Source organism: Bubalus kerabau, chromosome X (assembly GCF_029407905.1).
Source record: "Bubalus kerabau isolate K-KA32 ecotype Philippines breed swamp buffalo chromosome X, PCC_UOA_SB_1v2, whole genome shotgun sequence".
NCBI classification, from domain to species: Eukaryota; Metazoa; Chordata; class Mammalia; order Artiodactyla; family Bovidae; genus Bubalus; species Bubalus kerabau.
The window spans coordinates 123442405-123468480 of record NC_073647.1 but is presented as its reverse complement, the minus strand read 5'-3'; the positions used below and the strand labels follow the sequence as shown (position 1 = coordinate 123468480).

The window sequence follows — 26076 nt, the reverse complement described above, 5'->3', positions numbered from 1 at the left end:
TGAGGAGGACAAGCTTCTTAAATTATTTTTTAAGCCTCATTATTTGACATTACTCTATTTCACAAGGCTTTGAGAGCCCCTGATGCCATATCTTTTTGAACTGGAAGGCATAATGGCTGTGATCAGTAACAGAAAATGGGATGATCATTTCTAAAGTCACAATCATGTCCTTCCAAAACAAATAGAAGATTCAAGGACTTACCTGGCAGTCCATTGATTAAGACTTAAGACTCCTTATTTCCACTGCAGGGAGTGTGGGTCCTGGTCATAGAACTAAGATCCTGCATGTTGCTCATTGCAGCCAAAAAAAAAAAAAAAAAAAAAAGAGAGAGAGAGAGAGAGAAAGACCTCCAAAACAAACAGGAGATCCAAAACATTCAAATGGCATTTGTTTAAACTGTAATGCTTGCCCAGTATACAAAACAGACAGTTGTTGCCATTGGGATTATTAATCCTGCTTGCTTGAGATATTAACTTGTGGAATCATACTGTTACCAATCAAGTATCCATCTTGAAAATGTCTCCCCTGTGTTGAAATTGGTGGCATATAACTCTGCAGGCTAAACTAATTCTCTTTCCATCTGAGGTTCTAAAATGTACCATACATTAAGGATTCTATCCCAGCTTCCATCCTCATACAAGAGTTGATGAGCCAGGAGTTTTGCAAATAGAGAACAGTACATAAATTGAGTGTTCACTCCATTAATTTCCAATGTTAATAGGATAAAATCTCTCTCAATAAATAAAAGCAATTGTACTCTCTTATAATTGATGCTCAAGAGCTACCAACTTCTTTCATATGGTGAGACTGTAATAAGTGTTGCTTTCAACTTGGGTGTGACACTCTCCTAACTATTTGACATTCAAAAGGTTTTTTGTGTTTGTTTTGCCATTTAACCTCTATTATTTTCTGTCTAGTTCCATAAGAGAATCAAGCCTGGAATGTTGGTATGCAGTTATCAAACTCAAATCCTGTTAAAGCTAAAAAAGAATCCCTGGGTTCCTGACTGGCCTCACATAAATACTCATCTTCACTGTGGTGTTTGTATCACAGACATTTAAAAATAGTGCTTTGGAATCTCTTCCTGGAGATGAAGAACAGTGGTTAATATTATTAACTATTGATTCAATTTTTAAATTTGATGTAGGCCTATTCAAACTGTTGATTTCATCTTATGTAGGTTTTGGCAGATTGTGTGGGTTTCCCAGGTGGCATTAGTGGTAATGAACCTGTCTGCCAGTGCAGGAGACTGAAGAGACATGGGTTCAATCCCTGGGTCAGGAAGATCCCCTGGAGGAGGGTATGGCAGCCCACTCCTGCATTCTTGCCTGGAGAATCCCATGGACAGAGGAGCCTGGTGGGCTACAATCCATGGGGTCGCAAAGAGTAGAACACAAAATGACTTAGCATCACACGCATGTCTTTCAGTGGATTGGTGCAGTTCATCTATGTTATCAAATTCATGAGCATAGTGTGGTTCATTGTATTCTTTCATTGCTCTTTTAAGAGCCATAAGTTCTGTGGTAATGTCCTTTCTTTGATCTTTGCTACAGTAATTTGTATCCTCTCTTGGCAGAGTAACTATCAGTTTTATCAATCCTTTAAATGATCAGATTTTGGTTTAGTGAATTTTTTATTGTCTTGATTTCTTCTTTAATTACCATTGATTTCTGCTCTGGGTTTTATTATCTCTTTTCTTCTTACTTTGGGTTTAATTTGCTATTCTTTTCCTAGTGTCTTAAAATGGAAACATAATGATTGACTTGTTATCTGTCTTCTTTCTAACATATGAAGTCAGTGCTATAAATTTCCTTCCTGGCATCGCACATATTTTGATAAGTTGTTTTTTCTTTTAGTTCAAAATATCTTTGATTTCTATTGAGATTTCTTGTTCGACCCATGTGCTATTTAAAAATGTGTTGGTTAACCTCCAAGTGTTTGGAAATTTTCTTGTTTTCTTTCTGTTTGCTTTCTAGTTTTACTCCTTTGTGGTTTGAGTAAACTTTATTTGATTTCTATTCCTTTGTATGATTCCCGTTCCCTCCAGTCACTTGTATAATCGCAGTCAATCAATTTTACCTACACATAAGCATATATAACTATATATACATATATTTAGTGATGTATATATGCATATATAATCACATCACATATATTGTGCTATTACTATTTTTAACAAATTATTTTCTGTTAGATAAATAAAAACTTTAAAAATTAAATTATCTTGGGGAACTTCCAAACTGTTTTCTATAGTGGTTGCATCATTTTACATTTCTACCATCAACACTAAGAGTTCCAGTTTCTCTACAACCTTACCACTATTTGCAATTTTCATTTTTTGATAATAGGCATCACAATGGGTGTGAGGTGGTACTTCATTGTAGATTTGATTTGCATTTCCTTAATGATTATAGATGTTTAACATCTTTTCATGTGCTTAATAAACCTTTGTATATATTCTTTGGAGAAATGACTGTTGAAATCCTTTGTCCAGTTGGTCGTTGGTCCTTTTTTGTTGCTGTTGGCAAGTTGTAGGTATTCTTTATATCTTCTGGATATTAGTTTCTTATCAGGTATATATGACTTGCAAACATTTTATCCCATTCTGTGAGTTATCTTTTCACTCTCTTGATACTATCCTTTGCTTCACAATAGTTGTTAACCATGACTGAGTCCAATTTACTTTTATTTTTAGCTTGCTTTGAGTGTCATATTCAAGTTAATCTTTACCAAACCCAGGTGGACTGTGAAGAAGGCTAAGCGCTGAAGAACTGATGCTTTTGAACTGTGGTGTTGGAGAAGACTCTTGAGAGTCCCTTGGACTGCAAGGAGATCCAACCAGTCCATTCTGAAGGAGATCAGCCCTGGGATTTCTTTGGAGGGAATGATGCTGAAGCTGAAACGCCAGTCCTTTGGCCACCTCATGCGAAGAGTTGACTCATTGGAAAAGACTCTGATGCTGGGAGGGATTGGGGGCAAGAGGAGAAGGGGACGACAGAGGATGAGATGGCTGGATGGCATCGCTGACTCAATGGACGTGAGTCTGAGTGAACTCCGGGAGTTGGTGATAGACAGGGAGGCCTGGCGTGCTGCGATTCATGGGGTCTCAGAGAGTTGGACACGACTGAGCGACTGAACTGAACTGAACTGAATGTCATAAAGATTTCCTCTTGTTTTCTCCTAGGAGTTTTATGACTTTCACTCTTATATTTACTACTTTGATCCATTTTGAGTTGATTTCTGCATGTCATATGAGTCCCATTTCGTTTTCTTGGGGTTTTTTATATTTTTTTTTGCATGTGAATATCCCATTTTCCCAGCACCATTTGGTTAAAAGACTGTCTTTTCCCTACTTAATGGTCTTAACAGCCTTATCAAAAAATCATTTAATGATATGTGAGAGGATTTATTTCTCATATGTCTGTCTTTATGGCAGTACCATGCTATTTTGAATATATAGACTTTTTGTAAGTTTTGAAATTTTGAATTATTGAGTTATCCAAGTTTGTTCTTTCCCAACATTATTTTAGCTACGGTCTATTCTCTTAAGATTTCATATGAATTTTAGTATGAGTTTTCCTGTTTCTACCAAAAATCATTAGTATTTTGATAATTATGTTAAATCGGTAGATCTCTTTGGGTCATATCGTCATCTTAACAATATTTAGTCTTCCAATCATAACCACAGAGTGTCTTTCTATACATTTATGTCTTCCTCAGTTTCTTTCAGAAATATTCTATAGTTTTAAGCAAATAAGTCTTCAGTTTACTAGATTGTTTATTCCCAAGTATTTCATTATTTTTGATGCTACTGTAAATGGAATTATTTTTCTAATTTTTTTCAAATTATTTGTTGTTAGTATATAGAAACACTACTCATTTTTGTTTCTAGATTTTGTATTTTACAACTTTACTGAACTTATTTATTAGCTTTCATGACTTTCTATGACATATTTAAGATTTTCTACATGTAAGATTATGTCACTTGAAAAGGGATAATTTTGGTTCTTTCTTCACAACTTACATGCCTTTTATCATTTCTTGCCCTACTGCTGTTGATAGAACTTCCAACTCTTTGTTGAATACCAGTGGCAAAAGTTGGCATATTTGTCTTGTTCCTAATGTTAAGTGAAAGTTTTTCAGTGTCTCACCATTAAGTATAATGTTAGCTATCATTTTTTTGTTTCATATATAACCTTTATCATACTTAAGAAGTTTTTTCTTCTATTTCTTGTTTGAGTGATTTTTCTTTTTTAATCATGAAATGGTGTTGAATTGCATCAATTGTTTTTTTTCCTCAAACTATTGAGATTACCATGTGATTTTTTTTTTTAACCTGTATTACATTGATTAAATTTTGTATGGTGAGCCATCCTTGCATTTTCAGAACAAATACTAATTGTTCATGCTTATAATCTTTTTGATAGTACTTGATTAACTATTTTTGCATCATTATTCTTAAAGGGATATAGGTCTGTAGTTTATTTTTTTATTAATTAATTTATTTATTTGGTTGTCTTTGTTGTTGTGTGTGGGCTTTCTCTAGTTGTGATGAGCAGGGAGCTACCCTTCATTGTGGTACATGGTTTTCTCATTGTGGTGGCTTCTCTTGTTGAAGAGCACAGGCTCTAGGTACACAGGCTCCAGTAGTTGTGGCATATGGGCTCAGTAGTTGTGGTTCACAGGTTTCAGTTGCTCTGTGGTGTGTGGAATCTTCTTGGACCAGGGATCAAACCTATGTCCCTTGCACTGGCAGGCATATTCTTGTCCACTGTACCACCAGGGAAATCCTGTAGCTTTATTTTCTTATCATATCTTTGATTGACTTTATTATCAGGGTAATGTTATCTTAATAGAATGAGTTAGGAAGTGTTCCCTCTTCTCCAGTTTTTAGGAGAGTTTGAAAAGAATTGGTGTTGATTCTTTAAATATTTGATAGAACTCATATTGAAGCCTTCTGTTCCATGACTTTTATTTATTGTAAGGTTTTCATTACTGATTCATCCTTTGTTACTAGCTATTGGTCTGTTCAGGTTTTTCTCTTCTTTATACTTCAACCATGGTAAGTGTACTCCTCAGAATTTGTCCATTTAATCTAAATTATCAATCTGTGTAAAAAAGTCTTATAGTATTGTTTTATAATTATTTTTATCCTGTAAGGGTTTCCCTTTTGGCTCAGCTAGTGAAGAATCTGCCTGCAATGCAGCAGACCTGACTTCGATCCCTGGGTTGGGAAGATCTCCCAGAGAAGGGTACAGCTACCCACTCCAGTGTTCTGGCCTAGAGAATTCCATGGACTGTATAGTCCGCAAAGAGTCGGACAGGACTGAGTGACTTTCACTTTCTTTTTTTTTTTTTTTTTAGATTTTATTTTATTTTAATGTTTTTTATTAATTTTATTTTATTTTTAAACTTTACATAATTGTATTAGTTTTGCCAAATATCAAAATGAATCTGCTTTCACTTTATTCTGTAAAATCAATGTATCTGCAGTCTCAATTTTTATTTTAGTAATTTGTGTCTTCTCTCCCTTTTTCTTACTCAGTGTAGCTAAAATTTTGTTAATTTTGTTGATTTTTTCAAAGAGTTAGTTTTTACTTTCATTGATTTCCTCTTTTTTTTAATTCATTCTATTTATCATCCTACTAATATTTATTGTTTCTTTTCTGTTGCTACTTTTGGGTTTATTTTGCTCTACTTTTTCTAGTTATTTAAAATGTAAGTTTAATTATGGATTTGAGACCTTTCTTTTTACAGCTAGAAATTTCACTTTTAGCACTGCTTGCACTGTATTCCATAAGTTTTTGTGTATTCAGATACTTTCCTTCCTCTCATGCTATTTCTTTTTGTCTAATTGATTTTTAAGATTGTGTTGTTTAACTTCCACTTATGAGTGAATTTTGCAATTTTCCTTCTGTTACTAATTTCTTGTTTAACTTAATTGTGATCAGAAAAGATGTTTTGTATGATTTCAACCTTTTAAGATGTTAGTTTTGTGGCCAAACATATTGTGTGTACTAGAGAATGTCTCATGTGTACTTGAGAAAAATATATATTTTGCTGCTGTTGTGTGGCCTGTATATGTCAAAAATAGTATTTTAAACATTCAAATTTCAAAATTTTAACTCTATTTTTCTCTTGAGGACTGTCCTCTGCTGCCTCTTTATGCTAAATTATTACTTCATGGTTATTCTGAGCTATATTAAACATTTAGGAAATATCTTAATTCAATACTAGAGCATATTTGCTATTGCCAAACTAATAACATGATATTTGTGCTGTACATTTTCATGATATCTTGTGGGACCACTTCACAGCAGACATACATTTTCACTGAGAATTTTCATCAGGGCTGAGTCAATTTGTGTCTGATATGCTACTTATTACTTAGCCAGATCCTAAAGATTTTAACCTGCAGCATCTGAGCATATCATTGATAACATAAGCTTTCAGAGAAGCTAGAAATGAGAATTCTCTCTCCTGTGATGGTGTGTAAGATCTTGGGGGAAGAATGAGCCTCAATTTGAGGATTTTTCAGCTCAGTAGCTCGAGTGGGAAACTTGATGTTCCCAGATCAGGAGCTGACATCACTAGGTGAACCATGGCATGATGTTTTCAAGGAGCATCACTGATGTGGTTAACAGTGCCCTGGCATTTGAGGAAAGGGAGAATTCAATGACAAAAGGCCATATCGTGACCCTCTGACTTAGAGAAGTAAATATGATTTATACTTCATATTATAAATATGAGTCCACTAAGTTCAGTTTAGTTCAGTCGCTCAGTCGTGTCCGACTCTTTGTGACCCTATGAATCGCATCAAATTCAGGTTCAGGTTACTTCAGCCTTTGTAAACAAAGGAACTGTGGTATTCCTATCAAAAGTCAACGCCTAGCTGACAAAGTATCATGATGAAGAATAGATTGTTCAGATGGCTCTCTTTATGCTCTTTCCAGTGACTTCTTAGTGTTGTACTTTTGACTTATACTTAGAATGACCAACCACATCTATTTTTCCAAGAACACAGCTGTTCTTTTCAGGTAGCCAATATATTTCTCAGCCTTAATACAGTCAAGTTACTGTTATTTGACTTAGACTGATGTGCAAAAGATTCTAGAAGGATGAAAACTAACAAGCACACAAAGGGCTTGAAACAAGTAGGGGAAATCACATATTTGAAATCAATCATGACTTTGTCAGACCTTGGCAAATTCTTGTCTTGCTGAATTTTCAATACTCTTTTTTAAAAATTCCAGTTGTAGAATGCACCACACACAATTGCCATAAATTTTAAATTAAAATAAGTAAAAAGTACTTGTTTAACACATTATGGACTAGGGGATCTTTGCAGAAACTAACACCCAGGCCTGAGATTTGTTAAGTAAGTGAATATTTTAAAACTCTGGTCAATAATATTCATGGAAGAAAAGACGTATTGATATGTTTCTGGTCAATAATGTGTCAATACTCACTTAGGAAATCTGTTAAAAATTGCAGTTCCTTGTCCTTACCCTGTTATGGGTTGAATGTTTGTGTCTGCGCAAGTTCACAAAGATGGGGGTCTTTGAAAGATGATTAGGGTTAGATTACATCATGAGAGTGGGATCCTCATCATGGAAATAGTGCCCTTATAAGAAAAGGACAAGAGAGATTCAAAGTTATTCTACATGCCAGGGAAAGGCCATGTGAGCACACAGTTAGAGAAGGCATTTGTTTAAAAGCTAGAAAGTAGGTTTTCACCAAACACCAATTTGGCCAAGAACTTGATCCCCTGGACTTCACAGTATCCAGAACTATGAAAAATAAACTATTGTTTAACCCAACCAGCCTTTGCTAAGTTGTTATAGCAGCTGCAGCTGGCTAAAACACCCCAACCCTTGGTATGTCTGGGACATGATTCCTGGGAAACTTTAGTCTTAAAAAAATTAGCACGTTACTCAGTGTAGATAAACATAAATAACAATGATAATTTTTTTAATCACAGAAAAAACAAATGAGCAGATATTATTTCAGCAGCTTGAAAATACATAAGAGTTCTAACACAAAGCTCTGACTTAGTGTGAATACCACTGGACTTGCTAATGTGCTTTTTCTTGATAATTTATAAATACTTAACAGAAAAACCTAAAATGTATAAATTGTGCCTTTCTAAAAGTAGACTCTATCCGAAGATTCTCTTAGAGAATCCAAATTATTTAGGATGAGCCATATAAGACCACATATGTTCGAATGATTTTGACTTGGCAAATGAAATTTTCTTATGGATGAATTGAACAGCATTTAATATGTCTGAAAAACTTTTAAAATATTTCCAACTCTACTGTCTTCAGGATTCTTCAGAATTCTTACTGTTTTAAAAACTATCAAAATGGACTATGCAGGAAATGTGAGATCCCAGGTTGGAAAGAAATGAATTAAAGCATTTTGTAGGCATGTGTGTGTTGGGGGTGTGGATCATTTAGTAACACAGGATACTTTTTAAATAAATTTTCCAAATGCTACTTGGTCAATGTTATATTGCTTTGAGTCATGTGGTGCTCAAACATTATCTACATTTTTAAAGTTAGAAAAGGAGTGAGAATCAATTCAGAACAACTTAACTAAAGGGCAGTTTTCAAACTAGGCAGTGGTTAGGCATGGATTTCGTATACCTCTATAAAATATGACATAGTTCTCATCTATACATTTTCTAACATACAAGTGGATTCTGTAAGATAATTTCTTCCTTTTTTTTTTTTTTTCCTACACAGGTACAGGAAAGCAATCTATCCTCATATGAGTGCCACTTTGAATGTCTGTGGAAATAAATGAGAACTGATTCCATATGGACTCAGGTAAGCACAGCTCCCTCCTGGGAGCTCTCTCTCAACTTCATCTTGTTCAACCCAATAGCACTTTCCTTGGTGACAGAGTTTTGTGAATCCCCGTCCCTGGTGCCAGCTATTGATGTTAAGATCAGACTCTTTTCAGGTAGAGACATCAATGTCCTTGATGCGCCACCTCCCTTCCAGCCTCTCACATGTGCTCAGCTGTCAGCCAGCACTAGGGCTTGTGTCTGTAGTTACCACCCACTACCTGGATAGTTCAAAATGCCAAGCTCTCTCCTCTCCCCAAGTAGCTCAGCAGACCTCTTATAGAGCTCACTTGGGAATCTCTATTTCTGGTTATAAGCATGAGAAAAGATTTGACTTGCTGAGGGAAAAGAATGGGAAGCCAAAAAGTGTAGAATCAGTCAGAACTTGACAATTCATGAATATTCCCTAAATCAAAGTGGGGGTAAGGATCTAACAGCCATGAAATTAAAGGACGCTTACTCCTTGGAAGAAAAGTTATGACCAACCTAGACAGCATATTAAAAAGCAGAGACATTACTTGGCCAACAAATGTCTGTCTAGTCAAAGCTATGGTTTTTCCAGTAGTCATGTATGGATGTGAGAGTTGGACTATAAAGAAAGCTGAGCACTGAAGAATTGATGCTTTTGAAGTGTGGTGTTGAAGAAGACTCTTGAGAGTCCCTTGGAGTGCAAGGAGATCCAACCAGTCCATCCTAAAGGAAATCAGTCCTGAATATTCATCGGAAGGACTGATGTTGAAGCTGAAACCCCAATACTTTGGCCACCTGATGCGAATAACTGACTCATTAGAAAAGACCCTGATGCTGGGAAAGGTTGAAGGCAGGAGAAGAAGGGGACGACAGAGGATGAGATGGTTGGATGGCATCACTGACTCAATGAACATGAATTTGAACAAACTCTGGGAGTTGGTGATGGACAGGGAAACCTGGCATGCTGCAGTCCATGAGGTGGCAAAGACTCGGACATGACTGAGCGACTGAACAAGAGGATATTAGGACCTCCTCCAGACGTGTAAAACAACTTCAGGAGAAAATGAAGCCCAAACTGTGCTGTTTGGATTTCAAGTTGCCAGGTAGATCTGCAGTGTCACTTGTTTCTGGGGTAGAGATGTTGGCAGCCCTGGCCCATTTACCCCCGGGAAGATCTCTTCCCAAAGAGAAGATTTTCCACCACAGCCACAGATCACAGCTCTAGTATGGAGGCAGCTGTGAGTCCAAGGAGACTGGGATGACTGTCGGCCTTGGAAGAGGGAGAAATAGTGTGATCTCAAAACTGTTGAGTGGTGATCTCCGTTGGGGCTCAGGGTGTAAATATCCCATCACAATTGTAACCCCTGTCACGTGTGGAGGGTGGTAAATGCTCAATAATTAATTTGAAATAAATGATCCAATGGATCTCCAACTCAAAAAAATTAAATCCTAGTGGCTATTTTGCAATTAGATTTATGTGCAAAAGTTACAACACTGTAGATACAGTACCATTTTTATTTGGGAGAAGTAGAGATGAATATCTAAAATAAGGTATGAAAATGATCTAAAGATTTCTGTTACCTATGCTTCACCTCTGAGCTGAAATCATATCATTTGCATTATAATGAACTTTTTTTTCTGCAACTGCTTTTTTCAGTTAACCTCTGGGTTTCACTAGGAACAGGCTGATCTGTATTAACAGACAAAATAACATCACATTAGTATTTAGCTTGTTCTGCTTGTTTTCCTACAAAATTCAGCTCACCATTTGATGTTATTGTTGTTCAGTGGCCAGGTCATGTCCAACCCTTTGTGACCCCATGGACTGCAGAATAGGCCTCCGTCTCTGCCATCATCTCCCGGAGTTTGCCCAAGTTCATGTCCATTTGAATTGGTGATGCTGTCCAGCCATCTCATTCTCTGTCATGCTCTTCTTTGCCTTCGATCTTTCCCAGCATCAAGGTCTTTTCCAATAAATCTGTTGTTCTTGAGAGGGTAACAGGAAGGAAGGCCAGGGGTCTCCAAACAGAGGAAATAACCTGCAAGTGTCAGACATTTTTATCTCTCTTAAGCGGCAGGAGGAAACAAACTAGCAATATTTTTTTCCTTCTCTATACAAATTTAAAAGGAGGTTTCTCTTAAAATACTGTGTTGCCATAATGACACCTGGTTTCACCTGAAGTTAACTATTCTCAAACCTTGAGATAATCAATGCATTTTTCTTATGGAAATGTTTGTCTTAAGATATGCTAATGTACTATGCATTTACCCCAAATTCTGTCTTCAAGTCGCTTCGCCTAATAGCTCAGAACCTACTTGACAAACCAGTATGTTATACTCAGATATTGTTCCCCTAATCTATGTAAATGAAACTATTTGTATGATAATCTGTCCTTCTACAAGAATCAAGTTAATCATTTTATGGCCCAGGATGAACCATTTGGTGCTAAGATTATCCCAAAATGCATCTTATGGGTGAGGGCCTGGTGCCATTCTCAGTTTTAAGACATTCCTTTCTTTCATTAACAGACTGATAGTGACTATATAATTGGAGAAGGCAATGGCACCCCACTCCAGTACTCTTGCCTGGAAAATCCCATGGATGGAAGAGCCTGGTGGGCTGCCGTCTATGGGGTCTCACACAGTCGGACACGACTGAGCGACTTCACTTTCACTTTTCACTTTCATGCATTGGAGAAGGAAATGGCAACCCACTCCAGTGTTCTTGCCTGGAGAATCCCAGGGACGGGGGAGCCTTGTGGGCTGCCGTCTATGGGGTCGCACAGAGTCGAACACGACTGAAATGACTTAGTAGTGACTATATAACATCCAACTGAAGACTAGCAAGAGGGTACTCTTTCTGCCCCCTTCTGATGCCTATGTCAAAAGCTTTCTCTATCTCCTTTATACTTTAATAAAACTTTATTACACAAAGCTCTGAGTGATCAAGCCTCATCTCTGGCCCCGGATTAAACTCTTCTCCTCTGGAGGCCAAGAATCCCAGCCTTCTTTTTTCATTCAGCAACAACCTTTCATTCTCATCAGGTAGCCAGAGTATTGGCACTTCAGCTTCAGCATCAGTCCTTCCAATGAATATTCAGGACTGATTTCCTTTAGGATTGACTGGTTGGATCTCCTTGCTGTCCAAGGCACTCTCAAGAGTCTCCTCCAACACCACAGTTCAAAAGCATCAATTCTTCAGCGCTCAGCCCTCTTAATATTCCAATTCTCACATTCATCCATGACTACTGGAAAGACCATAGCCTTGACTATATGGACCTTTGTCAGCATAGTGATGTCTTTGCTTTTTAATACACTGCCTGGGTTTGTCATAGCTTTCTTTCCAAAAAACAATCGTCTTCTAATTTCCTGGCTGCAGCCACCATCCACGGTGATGTTAGAGCCCAAGAAGAGGAAATATGTGACTGCTTCCACCTTTTCCCCTTCTGTTTGGCATGAAGTGATGGGACTGGATGCCATGATCTTTGTTTTTTAATGTTGCATTTTAAGCTGCCTTTTTCACTCTCCTCTTTCACCCTTATCAAGAAGCCCTTAGTTCTTCTTCATTTTCTCCTGTTAGAGTGGTACCATCTGCATATCTGAGGCTGTTGATATTTCTCCCAGCAATCTTGATTCCAGCTTGTAAGTCATCTAGCCCAGCATTTTTCATGATGTTCTTGCTCTGCATATAAATTTGAATAAACAGGGTGGCAATATACAGCCTTGAAGTACTCCTTTCTCAATTTTGAACCAGTCAGTTGTTCCGTGTAAGATCCTTAGTGTTGATCACCATAACTTCTCTAAAGAAACGACACTTCCATTTCTATAAATATTCATAATTATATTTCCCTATTTATTATGGGATCACTGAAGTCTTAGTCTAGCTGCATTGCACGTTATAGGACACAAGTCAAGTCAAGCATTAGGTATGTGTACCAGAATAATTTAAAAATTTGTTAAAAAAAAAAATTATACTATCCCATTTTAAAACAGTTTAAATTAAGAGGGCTCATTTTATTCCTTAATAATTGATATTTACAGAAATTGAAATGCTACTGAAAATTTGGCAACTGGCCCAAGGTCAGTTTTGCAGGTCACACCGTGTTTGTGGGATGCTGCTGCTGCTAAGTCGCTTCAGTTGTGTCCGACTCTGTGTGACCCCATAGATGGCAGCCCACCAGGCTTCCCCATCCCTGGGATTCTCCAGGAAAGAACACTGGAGTGGGTTGCCATTTCCTTCTCCAATGCAGGAAAGTGAAAAGTGAAAGTGAAGTCGCTCAGTCGTGTCCGACTGTGTGTGACCCCATGGACTGTAGCCCACCAGGATCCTCTGTCCATGGGATTTTCCAGGCAAGAGTACTGGAGTGGGGTGCCAGGATGGATAATATGAATTCACTGCATTGAGAGGTCTAAGGCTGTTAGCTTTCAAAACCTCTCTTAGCAGACAAGTTCAATCAGCATAAAGATCACAGTGAGGCACGAAACTGTTATGTTGCATCAAGCAGGAAAGTAATTTATTCCTTGACATACCTGAAAATGAACAGTGCATTTCTGAGGCATGAGAACATGTATTCTACATTGTAGGCTAAGATTCATTTAGCCTGACCGATAAAGTTTCACTGGGAAGTATGCCTGTTTAGATGGCTTGGGTGTAAAGCTTATGATAATAGAAGGGAATAGAGGATCCTAGGCAGAAGGTAGCCACAATGGGACAAAAATCAGGGATTTCACAGTAAAGAAACCACTGCTATGAAATTATCAAGACCCTTTTCTCTCCTGTCCATGCTGGGGAAGTTTTGCCATTCCATGAGTATTTTTGTCTCTAAATGTACTTTCGATTCTTACAGAAAAAACAAACAAAAAAAAAATTGCATTGTAAAAATCCTTCAAATTACCTCTAAAATTCCTTTGAAGAAAGGCTTAAACTGTTTCCTTTGTGTGTTCTCTCTGTTGAAAATGAACAATACTAGGCATCTTTATTTTTCTCCTTTGCCATTTTCCTGCAGTGAGATTCTTTCCAATTTAATCCTCTCTCATCTGTAATTAGTAGTAGATAACAGCAGTTTGATTTTCTTTCTCTCTCTCTTTTCCATAAACAAAATGATGTGATTAGCAATATGCATTTAGTAATCCATTTAGGAAAATGTGGAATGTGGAAGAATTTGTTTTATTGTCCTGCCTGGCTGCCCTGTACTAGTCCTTCTAGCCCTTACCAACAGGGGAAGATTAAGGCAAAGATAATTCACTTTTGATACTAAAGGGGCCAGAAGGTGTGCTGTGGAATGCAGTTTTCACCTTAAATAGATCATATTTGTATGGACAAGGCCATCGAAATGAAAAGGAAGAGGGGAAGGGCAAGGCAATGAGGAAAAGCCATTTCCCCAGTGTTGAAAGTGATGCCCTGGGAGCCGGAGTCACCAAGAGGCCGCTGGACGATGTGCAGTGGGAAGTGGATTTGCACTGCAAGTGATGCAGATTAGAGAATAAACTAGCAAAGAGGTAATTGCAGCCCAGGATGACAAGTTGACAAGCACAACTGAGAATGTGCAAAGGCACAGATAGCAGCTAGCACAGCGCCTCCACAAGCTGTGGCCAGAGACTCTGAGGCCGGTCCCAGCACGAGCTTCTCCAGGCTTGTCCTGTAGCGTCATCTTAGATCCTAACAACTTGCCATAGCTCCATCTTTCCCTCTGGAATTCCTGCCACCACACTAAAAAAAAAAAAAAAAAAACATTACACTTGATAAAGGCCAAGATGAAGCCAGCATCAAGCCTCTTGCTGGACAGCTGACTTTACCTCTCACACACCCCTCTCAGTTGGCAAGTCCAACCAGCCACCAAGTTAAAGACAACTGCCTGCAACACTCATGAGGGAGCCTCAGGGGCTCTGCCCCTTCACCTTTCAACATCCCAGCACATCACACCCGTCTAGACTGGCGAGCGCCACAGAAAACTGCATGTGTCTGCCAAGTGAGAAAGAATAATGAGGAAAGCTCCAGTTAGGGTGAAATGAGCCCTGTTTGCAGCGTCAGACAAGTGAGAGTAGAAATCTGTATCCTGCCCCAGGGAGAACTTCCCACACTTACGTCACCGTCCGCTCTGACGTCGTCATTTCATCTGTGTCCCCAGGAGGGCTCCGCTGCACACCGCAGGCCTCTCTTGTGCTCCCACCCATGATTTTCACAACATTTGAATATTAGCACTTCTAATAATGTGTTTAGTTTGCACACAGCTTAGAAATTCATAGCGACGTTAACATTTAAGAGTCTAACACAGGTCTTTTCAAGATTCCAAATGTTTTCATTTGGCTTTCATTTCCTAGGGCAAAAATTGTCTGTTAAACAAAGAATCACATCAAGTATGAAAATAATTAAGATATTTGAACTATAATATATGTATACATTTTTTACATGGTACATAAATGCATATATGTAAGGTATATATTACAAAATACATAAATATGATATATTAAGTATGTATGCATGATATAGAGTAAGTATGTAGTAGATACATATGATAGATTTACTATATGTGTGTAATATATGCAAATATTAAAGAGATATATAATATGTATGTACATATTATATATGTTATCCAAATTTTGTCTGGGTGTATGAAAATACCTAAGTAGAGAATTATGTGGCAGGGCAGTGTGAATGATAACAATAACTGTTGATTAGAATAGTACACATTTTTCTTTATAAATCGCCTTTACTTGCTTATTCACATATACATTGAAATATTGCCAACAGACTACCCTCTTCTTAAGGTGAATATTTTGCAAGTTAATTCTCACTCTATTTAGTAAGAACAAAAAATAAAATCAAAATAGTCATCTTCTGTCCCTTACAAATTGGTATAAAACCTCCTCAGTAAGCCCATCATTCCAGTAAACACAGACAATCTGCTCCTTTAGAGCAATCCTAACTACTGTCATAAGTTCCAATCTTCATTTTGAAATGTCAGAACATATGCTGCTGCCAAGTCGCTTCAGTCGTGTCCAACTCTGTGCGACCCCAGAGACAGCAGCCCACCGGGCTCCCCCGTCCCTGGGATTCTCCAGGCAAGAACACTGAAGATATGAAAGACCCTAAAAAGAGAGGGTCTTACATCTTTGTGGGATGATGTAGTGTGTTGATTCCCACAGATCCCTATAAGAACATAGTGAGAATAAGGAAAGAGAGGAAACATTCTTCACTGTAGTCATGACAGCCTAGGAAAAGCCAAGAAGCCAAATGACTGGAACCCAGGGCTTAGAAGGAAGGGGCCGTCAGGGAGGGACCAAATCACAGAGAGGGTTCTTACTCAGGTGGCCCTGAGATTGTGCATCCAACTCGGCAGTCAGAGGTGGGACAACTTGCTCACGATTCAGGACCCTGATCTGCAATACATTGACTCAGGGAAGGCGACATGGAGCCACAGGAGAGATTGCTGCAGCCCTCGTCTGCCTTATCCTCACAGATGGCAGATTAGGCTTCCCGAAGGAAAAGACGGTATCGTTACAGAAGGGAATGGATGCAAGGAGTGAGAATGAAAGAGAATGAGAGAATGATAGTCCTAAATATATATATACATATATATACAGACACACATATGTGTATATTATAGATATATGTGTGTGTTTATATATATGTATACATATAGTGCAAAACATGTTTAGGAAGCCTTTTTTTTTTTTTCCTTTGAATGAAGAGTTACTGTAAGAGCCATTAAATTTATAAAACCAGGGCCTTCATAGTCTTTCTAGAATAAAACCTACTTTTCACTTCAGTAAAGGGGAAAAGTGAGTAGTAAGTGGGGAAGAGGTACAATGGCCATGCATAACCTGAAAGGGCATCAAGGGAGAGGAAGGCCGAGTTGACACTGTCCTGAGTCAGCTCATGGTGACCAAGGCCAAGGACCAGCAGGTGGGAAATGGGGGCGGCTGTGGTCACATCTCCTAGAGCAACTTTATCTGCTTTAAAGAGTGACCAAGTAGTCATAAGTAACCATTAGAAGGATGTATTGTAGAGGGAATTTAAGCTACAGGAAAAAAAAAAAGTCCTATTCTTATATTACTCCAGGTAACCCATTTATATTTGATATTTAATAAAGATTAGCAGGGCTTCCCAGGTGGCACAGTGATAAAGAACCTGCCTGCCAATGCAGGAGACATAAGAGGCATGGGTTCGATCCCTGGATTGGGAAGGTCCCTTGGAGAAAGGAATGGCTACCCACTCCAGTCTTCTTGCCTAGAGAATCCCATGGACAGAGGAGCTTTACAGTCTACAGTCCATGGGGTCACAAAGAGTTGGACACGACTGAGCAACTGAGCACACATAGAGATTAGTAAGGAATGTTGATCATATTGACACACACAAAAAAAAAATTAAGAATTTTAGCCATAATATTTATCTTTCCTGGAGGACCATGGACATCTGCATGGTCTGCACATCTGTCCAGTTATTCTTAATAGTACATCAATAGCAAGTTATCCATCCAATATTCTGCCATTTAGAGTCTCCTTGGTTAAAGAAAACTTGCTGGGTGCAGACTTAATAGACCATAAATTTAGACCTTATGTAACCAAACATAGCTTTTATTTCTTTCCACAAATTAATTTCTGTCACAGCATATTCTATATCAGGATCTGGTTCTCTCTGATGCAGTAACAATGACACTGTTATTTTTATTACTACTATTACTATTATTATTGCTATTACAATCTTCTCAGTTCCAGATAAGCCTAGTTACTTTGGTGTTTTTTCTGTCATTTCAGCTTTAACTCAGAAAAATTCTGTACTTGGACTCTTTTTTTTTTTTTTCCTTTTGGAATTGATGTTAAATCCTACTCGTTTACACAAACACCAGTGTCACCAGTGAGAAGACAGCATTTTTCTCCATCTTGCTCTATATTCGTCCCATGCTGGAATCTAAAGTGATATAACTCATGCAGTCCAGCCTTTGGATTTGTCTCTGCTCACCCTGCCATCAGCAGAAATTCACAAAATTGGCTGAGCCCCAAAGCCGGTGCAGCGTTCCCTTGAACTAGCTTTAAGACATTTATGGATCTGCCAGCAGTTTCTCTCTAAACTAGTATTCTCTTGAGGTATCACTTGAGCTTTTGGATGGTCTGCTATTTGTTTGAAATCATAGGACCCTTAGGAGGCTAAATGGAAGGTTGTAGGCCATCATCCCTTGCACCTAGAACATGCCACCCCCCTTTTCTAATCTTGTGCTGTATCTCCATGGTCCTCCAGGAGACCTTGTAGACTTCCCATCTCTCTTTGATTTGTCAAGGAGGCTATTACACATTGAATTGTGTTCCCCCAAAATTCATATGCTGAAGTCCTAATCCTCAGGGATTTTATTTGGAAATAGGGCCTTTGTAGATATGATTAGTGAAGATGGAGACATTAAGATTAGCTGTAATCCAATATGACTGGCATCCTTATAAAAAGGGGGTTTTGGAGACATACACCTATACAGTAAGAATGCCATGTGAAGATGAAGGCAGAGATCAGGGTGATGCTTTTTTATAAACTATAATTGCCAGATTGCCCCCATACTACCTGAAGCTAGAGGAGAGGCTGAGAATAGATGGTCCCCTTCCCTGGTGGCTCAGATGGTAAAGAATCTGCCTGCAGTGCAGGGAGACCCACATTCAAACTCTGACTCAGAAGGATCCCCTGGAGAAGGGAATGGCAACCCACACCAGTATTCTTGCCTGGAGAATCCCATGCACAAAGGAGCCTGGCGGGCTGCAGTCCATGGGGTCGCAGAGTTGAACACAACTGAATGACTGACACACACACACAGCCCCTAGAAGGAACTAACCCTGCTGATACCTTGATCTTGGACTTCTAGTCTCTAGAACTATGAGACAATACAGCTCTGTTGTTTAAGCTACTCAGTTTATGGTACTTAGTTACAGTAGCCCTAGCAGACATATACAGAGGCCTATACTCTATCTTTATAATTCCTAATTAAAAATATTTGTTCCAGTTTCTCACTCATCAAACTCAAAAATGGAGAGAAGGTAGGTTTCATACAATGTGTTTTACATGTTTTCTTCCTTTCTAGAACCTCTTGGAGATCAGAGCATTTCTTGTTCAAGAAATATTGAGTACTTCCTAATGCCAGGCACTCTTTTTAGGCAATGTTACCAAATATGGTGGTAATACAACAGGCAATGTTCATGCTTTGCAGCTCACAGAATATTAGGAGATTATAATAAATGAGTGAACAAATAGTAGAAACTTCCATAGAGAAAAGGGAGTAAAAGGGTAAAAGAATAAAAGGGATGGGAGTTATTTTTATAGGTGGTAAAGACAAAGTCTTTCTGATAAACTGTCACTTGAGAATCTGAGTGAAACAAGCTATGTTGTCATCTAGGTGATAAGCAGAGGAGATAGCACATAACCACAGCTGGTGCCTGTTCAGTGCGTCTTGGGGTGGCGTGTGTGATAGAGTGGCAGATGAGGAATATTGAAAGTACAGTTGGGTAAATACTTGTTTAAATGAATGAGCACACCCAGGAATTGTTTCATTTACTTGTTTGTAACATGTCAGAGTGTTTGTATTTATCACGTGTAACCACAAGACTTAAAACATAAATTCTGTGACTTAAAATAAAGAAAAAGGCATCATAGACAACTGGTGTCAATCAGTGTCAATATAATATAAAGCATTGGATTTCATCAGTGTTTAGACAAGATGGCAGACATTAACTGGTAGGAGTGAAAGTGGAAGAAATGTGCAAAAATCCACAAAGGTAAAAGGGAGTAAAGCAGCTATGATATGGATGAGATGGTGGCATGTCTAATGTATTTTACTTTACAACATTATATTGGTTTTTCCATACATACATGGAAAAGATATTTTTAACACCCCAGTAATCAAAACAGAAAACATTGTCAGTAATAATTATAAAACAAAAAAATATGTAACAGAAAAACAGAATGACATGTTTATTATTGAAATTTTTATATATCAGATCATATCCAGAAACATGAAATCAGTTCAGTTAGGGAATTGATTTTTTGTTGTTTCAAATCTAAAGAACAAGCCATTTTAGGAGCCTAAATTTGAATAATAAAGATTCAAGTTCATCAAAATAGTTCCTGTGCAAGCCAAAACATTTACTTAACAAGAAAACCATTATACTTTGCAGTTCGCACTATTTTTTCACTGTTTAAAATAATGAAATACTCATGAAAATTCCAACTAGTGGCTTAAAATGACAGAACTGAAGTAACTCAAGTTGTTTTTTTGCTTGGTTACTCACTGTGCCTGCAGTGTTCAGTTTTAATCTCCTGTTCAAATGCAAGAAGAGGCAGTAACAGAGATGAGTGACATGAGCTCTGAATAAAGCAAGCTCACAGAGCTCAGAACATTAGGAACTCTCTCGAACAACACATGTAGTTGAGTCCCTGTTTGTTGAGGGCTACATTTGGGGAGCTATGCCTCCATCTTTGAAAACTGTATAAAAACCAGTTGATAATATGTATGGATTTTTTTCTTCATCTGGTAAAATATTTTATAGTCAACTTGGCTTAAATAGTTTCTTGTCTGAAAATCTCTGAGTAGAAGTATAAGGGAGTAATAGCCCATTCTCTCTCTCAGCTTGTTTTTTTGGTGCTGAATATTTCACAGACTCCTTTATCCATCAGCAGCTTTATAGTGACTGTTCTGTATCAGGTTCTTCACTACTTTCCTATCTTTCTCTTGAGTGTAGACAGATAAGAGGGAAGATGGAGTGACAGCCTTGTTAAAAGGGACCCCTCCAGAGCCCCAGTGTGCCTCTCTAACTTACCTCCTCTCCTGCCAAATTCTTCTTTGTTCTCACAAACAGAAGTAATATCATTAATGGACTAGCTGTTAACCAGACACTAAATAGAATTTCCTTTTCTTAGGCAGGTATCTTGGATTAGGCTAGTGTTACTGATAGCTCAGTTGGTAAAGAGTCCGTCTGCAATGCAGGAGACCGTGGTTCAATTCCTGGGTTGGGAAGATCCTCTGGAGAAAGGATTGGCTACCCACTCCATTATTCTTGGGCTTCCTTTGTGGCTCAGCTGATAAAGAATCCTCCTGCAATGCAGGAAACCTGGATTCAATCCCTGGGTTGGAAAGATCCCCTGGAGAAGGGAAAGGCTACCCACTCCAGTATTCTGGCCTGGAGAATTCCATGAACTGTATACTCCATGGGGTTGCAAAGAGTTGGACACAGCTGAACACCTTTCACTTTCACTATTAGATATAACGTCCCTAGACTTTTTGGATTCTTGCCCAGGAAACTTGGTTGATAGAGGTCAATGTTTGTATTTTACTGATGACAACGTCTTTTTAACTTTTAAAAGTCATACACTGTTTATGGAGGTTGATGAAATGTTTAGCATCTCAAAATTATTGAATATTGTATGTAAATGATACTTCATGCTGCCATTATGGAAAATGACTATATGTAACTAGATAAAGATAGAAATATTACAAAGGAGATCCATTTAGAAATTCAATGAACTTTAGTAAAATTAAATATAAAGAAAGATATTACAGACAAATGAAATTCAAGACTGAGACCTACTACTCACAGAATGACTATTAAATAAAATGTAATAGTGAGGTATGCAATACAGGAGTAAATAAAGTAAAGAAAAAAGAAATAACCAGGTCTGTGAAATCAGTAAAGACATTTTCAGCTGGGGAAAATTTCCCAGAAAACTTTCTTTTTTAAACCCCCAGCAGACAGTCTTGTTCATTTTTTCACTAGATAAGTTTTAGATTCATAACAGTATACAAGCTATTCATTTCTTTTTTTATTACTTTTATTTTTTTTAATTCATTTCTGATATCAAGAGATGTGATTCAAAACAAACTTGCCAACAACTTTACTGACACTTGTTTTTTCCAGGAGAACATATCAAGGAAAAACATCAGAGGTCATGCATCTTCTTTTTTAGAATTTTTTTAAACCATCTTTATTGAGATACAATGACATACAACATTGTGTAAGTATAAGATGTACAATATGATGCTTTGATAAACATATATATTGTGAAATGATTACCACAATAAGGTTGTTTAATACCTCCATCACCTCACATAATTACCGCCATTTTGTGGTAAGAATGTTTACAATGCATTTGCTCAGCATTTCAAGTGTATAATGTAGTAACCTTCCTGTACATTAGGCCTCCAGAACTTATTCATCTTACAGCTGCATGCTTGTACCTTTGACCCACATATTCTTATTTCCTACATCCATCAGCCCCCTGGCAACTATATTTTACTCTGTTTCTAAGAGTTCAGCTATTTTAGATTCCTACATATAAGCGAGATCATAAAGTATTTGTTTTTTTTGTTGTTGTTGTTGTTCTGACTTATTTTATTTAGCATAATGCTCTCCAGGTCCATACATGTCAACACAAATGCCAGGGTTTCCTTCGTTTTCTTGGCTGCATAATATTGCATGTAATATATAAATGTATTGTTTTCTTTATTCATTCATCCATCAGTGGACAGTTAGTGGTCATTTAGGTTATTATCACATCTGGAATATTGTGAGTAATGCTGCACTAAACATGGGAGTGCAGCTATCTCTTCTAGTAGTGATTTCATTTTTTCAGGTGTATGCCCAGATTGTTGATTCAAATGGAAAGTCTTTCTTTAGCTTTTTGAGGAATCTCCATACTGTATTCCAGTGTCTGTAACAATTAACATTCCTACCAGCTGTTTCTAAAGCTATGAAGACTAGTAAGGAAGGTCACAAAATTGAAGGAGGAGTTGAAATCCCCAGGACCCAATTTCAGAGAGCAAGAACCAGTATATGCCAGGACATTCCTGCACTTCATCTATCGTTTCTCTCTGCTCGTTTTACTTGACCACTCTTCAAATAGATTTCTTCTCAGAGAGGAAAATACAAACCCCAGCAGCTGCAGATTTCCACCTTGTCTGCTTTAGGAACTCCAGAGATAAAAGAGCATTTCTTCCCCTATCCTCCTAGCATCTCTCTAGCAAACCAGAAAATGTCTTGGATTGACCTGCTTAGGTCATGAAAACACCCCGTGACTAAGTCCTGTTTTCAAGATAGTGTGATAGAATAGTGAGTCAAGGCAAGGAGGCTAGATGATTTTAAAAAGAAAATGCGTAAAGCATGTATCTACTGTGAGTTAGACAATTATATTCCAGCACATGTACCACATTACTATATTAAAAAATGTTTAAAATAGATTCACTATAGTGATGTGGTTAAATAAATTCTGTATTACCTGAATACAGTAAAAAAAAAAATTCAACCATTAAAATTCCTTTTACAGAATGTTTAAGGATGTGAAAAGAGCTCATGATATTATAATGAAAACACAAAGATAAAAAATATTTCTAGAAAACATACCAAAATAATAAAAGTTATCTTTAGAATATAGAACTGTAGTTATTTTATTTTCTTCTTTCCAATTTCAGGTTTTCCAAATTTTCTACACTGATCATTAATTTTATAAAAAAATAATTGTTAAATACATGATAAATATCAGGAAGTAGGACATACTGGCGGATCTTAGGGCTGTCAGATGAGTTTATAGGCCTGGTAGAAAAGCTGTGTGGAAGTACAGTAGTATTGATTTTACTACCATCCTTCCTTCTGGGTCCAAAGGAGTGATTGAAGCTTGGGCTTATAGGAGTGATATGTTTGTGTTTCTTAATAGAAACTGTTATAGGAGTGTATGGGTGTTGCCAGAATCTCTTCTGGAATTACCTGTAAGCTAAACCATCTAAGAATTAATATCCTGTTTGTCACATGTTCAAAAATAAAACCAAATTATCTATGTATATTGACAATGCATGTTCAAGAAAAATTTTATATTCAAATACATTGCATATCTAATGACCGTGCAATCCTGGATCTCATTGCCAAATGGGAATGTTAGGAAGCAATGAACCTGTGTTTTGTTTTATTTTATTCCAGTTTTATTGTGATATAATTGACAAATTAAAATGGTATATATCTAAGGTATACAGTGTTGCAATTTGATAGATATATACATGTGAAATGATTACCAAAGTAAAGGTAATTAACACATCTATCACCTCACATAGTTATCACTTTTTGTGTGTGGTGAAAATATTTAAGATCCACTCTTTTAGAGAATTTCAAATATGCAGTATAGTGTTATTAACTATAGTCACTATGCTGTAGGTTAGTGTTAGTCACTCAGTCGTGCCCAACTCTGCGACCTCATGGACTGCAGTCCACCAGGCTCCTCTGTCCATGAGATTTTCCAGGCAAGGATCCTGGAGTGGGTGGCCATCTCCTTCTCCAGGGGATCTTCCCAACCCAGGGATCGAAACTGGGTCTCCTGCACTGCAGGCAGATTCTTTACTGACTGAGCTACAAGGGAAGCCCATGCTGTAGGTTAGATGCCCAGAACTCATTTATCTCCCAACTGAAAGTTCATACCCTTTGATTGACATCTCTCCATTTCTGTCACCCTCTAGCCTCTAGCAACTCACTTTTCAGCAACTCACTTTTCTACCCTCTCTTTCTATGAGTTTGACTTTTTTTTCAGATTCCATATATAAGTGAGATTATTATAGTATTTGCTTTGTCGTATGCACCAAGAATACACAATGGGAAGTTTATAACTGAAGTTTATACATTTGACCACCTTTATCTGTTTCTGCCTTCACCCATTTTACCCAGTTATAATAAATAAACCCTGGAGAAGTAATTATAGCACAGTGACTGTAGTTAATAATACTGTATAATATGCTTGAAAGTTGCTAAGAGAATAAATTTTTAAAGTTCTCATTGCAAGAAAAATAATTTTGTAGCTATGTATAGTGACAGATGCTAAGTAGACTTATTGTAGTAGTCATTTCACAAAATGTACAAATATTGAATCATTCTGATGTACACCTAAAATGAATATGATGTATTATGTCAGTTATATCTCAATTTTAAGAAAGAACACACAATGGGGAAAGGATAGTCTCTCTAATAAATGTTGTATGGAAGATGGTTTCAGTTCAGTTCAGTCACTTAGTCATGTCCGACTATTTGTGACCCCATGGACTGTAGCATGCCAGGCTTTCCTGTCCATGACCAATTCCTGGAACTTGCTCAAACTCATGTCCATCAAGTCAGTGATTCCATCCAACCATTTCATCCTCTGTTGTCCCCTTCTTCTCCTGCCTTCAACTTTTCCCAGCATCAGGGTCTTTTCCAATGAATCAGTTCTTTGCATCAGGTGGCCAAAGTATTGGAGTTTCAGCTTCAGCATCTGTCCTTCCAATGAATATTCAGGACTGATTTCCTTTAGGATTGACTGGTTTGATCTCCTTTCAGCCCAAAGGACTCCTCAAGAGTCTTCTGCAACACCACAGTTCAACAGCATCAATTCTTCAGCACTCAGCTTTCTTTATGGTCCAACTCGCACATCCATACATGACTCCTGGAAAAACCATAGCTTTGACTAGATGGACCTTTGTTGGCAAAGTAATGTCTCTGCTTTTTAATATGCTAAGTTTGTCATAGCTTTTCTTCCAAGGAGCAAGTGTCTTTTAATTTCATGGCTGCAGTCAACATCTGCAGAGATCTTGGAGTCCTAGAAAATAAAGCCTGTCACTGTTTTCATTGTTTCCCCATCTATTTGCCATGAAGTGATGGGACCGGATGCCAGGATCTTCATTTTCTGAATGTTGACTTTTAAGCCAGCTTTTCAGTCTCCTCTTTAAATTTCATCAAGAGGCTCTTCAGTTCCTCTTTGCTTTCTTCCATAAGGGTGGTGTCATCTGCATATCTGAGGTTATTGATATTTCTCCTGGCAATCTTGATTCCAACTTGTGCTTCATCCAGTCAAGCATTTAGCATGATATGCTCTGCACATAAGTTAAATAACCACGGTGATGATATGCAGGCTTGACTTGGTCCTTTCCCAATTTGGAACCAGTCCATAGTTCCATGTTGGATTCTAACTGTTGCTTCTTGACCTGCATACAGATTTCTCAGGAGGCAGGTCAGGTGGTCTGATATTCCCATCTCTAAGAATTTTCCACAGTTTGTTGTGATCCACACAGTCAAAGGTTTTAGCATAGTCAATGAAGCAGAAGTTTTTCTGGAATTCTCTTGCTTTTTCTATGATCCAACAGACGTTGGCAATTTGATCTCTGGTTCCTCTGCCTTTCCGAAATCCAACTTGAACATCTGGAAGTTGTCGGTTCATGTACTGTTGAAGCCTAGCTTGAAGAATTTTCAGCATTCCTTTGCTAGCATGTGAGAT

General features: G+C 37.7%; 1 long non-coding RNA gene across 6 annotated transcripts in view; it reads left to right on the top strand.

Annotated features, from left to right (window-relative positions):
* LOC129640141 (uncharacterized) overlaps positions 1-26076 on the top strand; it is a 115552-nt gene that overhangs the window by 82191 nt on the left and 7285 nt on the right. For 5 of the 6 annotated variants that reach the window (XR_008708697.1, XR_008708695.1, XR_008708696.1 and 2 more), the window contains one exon: positions 8749-8832. This is a non-coding gene — a long non-coding RNA (uncharacterized LOC129640141). Of the gene's footprint in view, positions 1-2740; positions 3039-8748; positions 8833-26076 lie in introns of all 6 variants that reach the window. The other variant, XR_008708698.1, reaches the window with a different exon arrangement.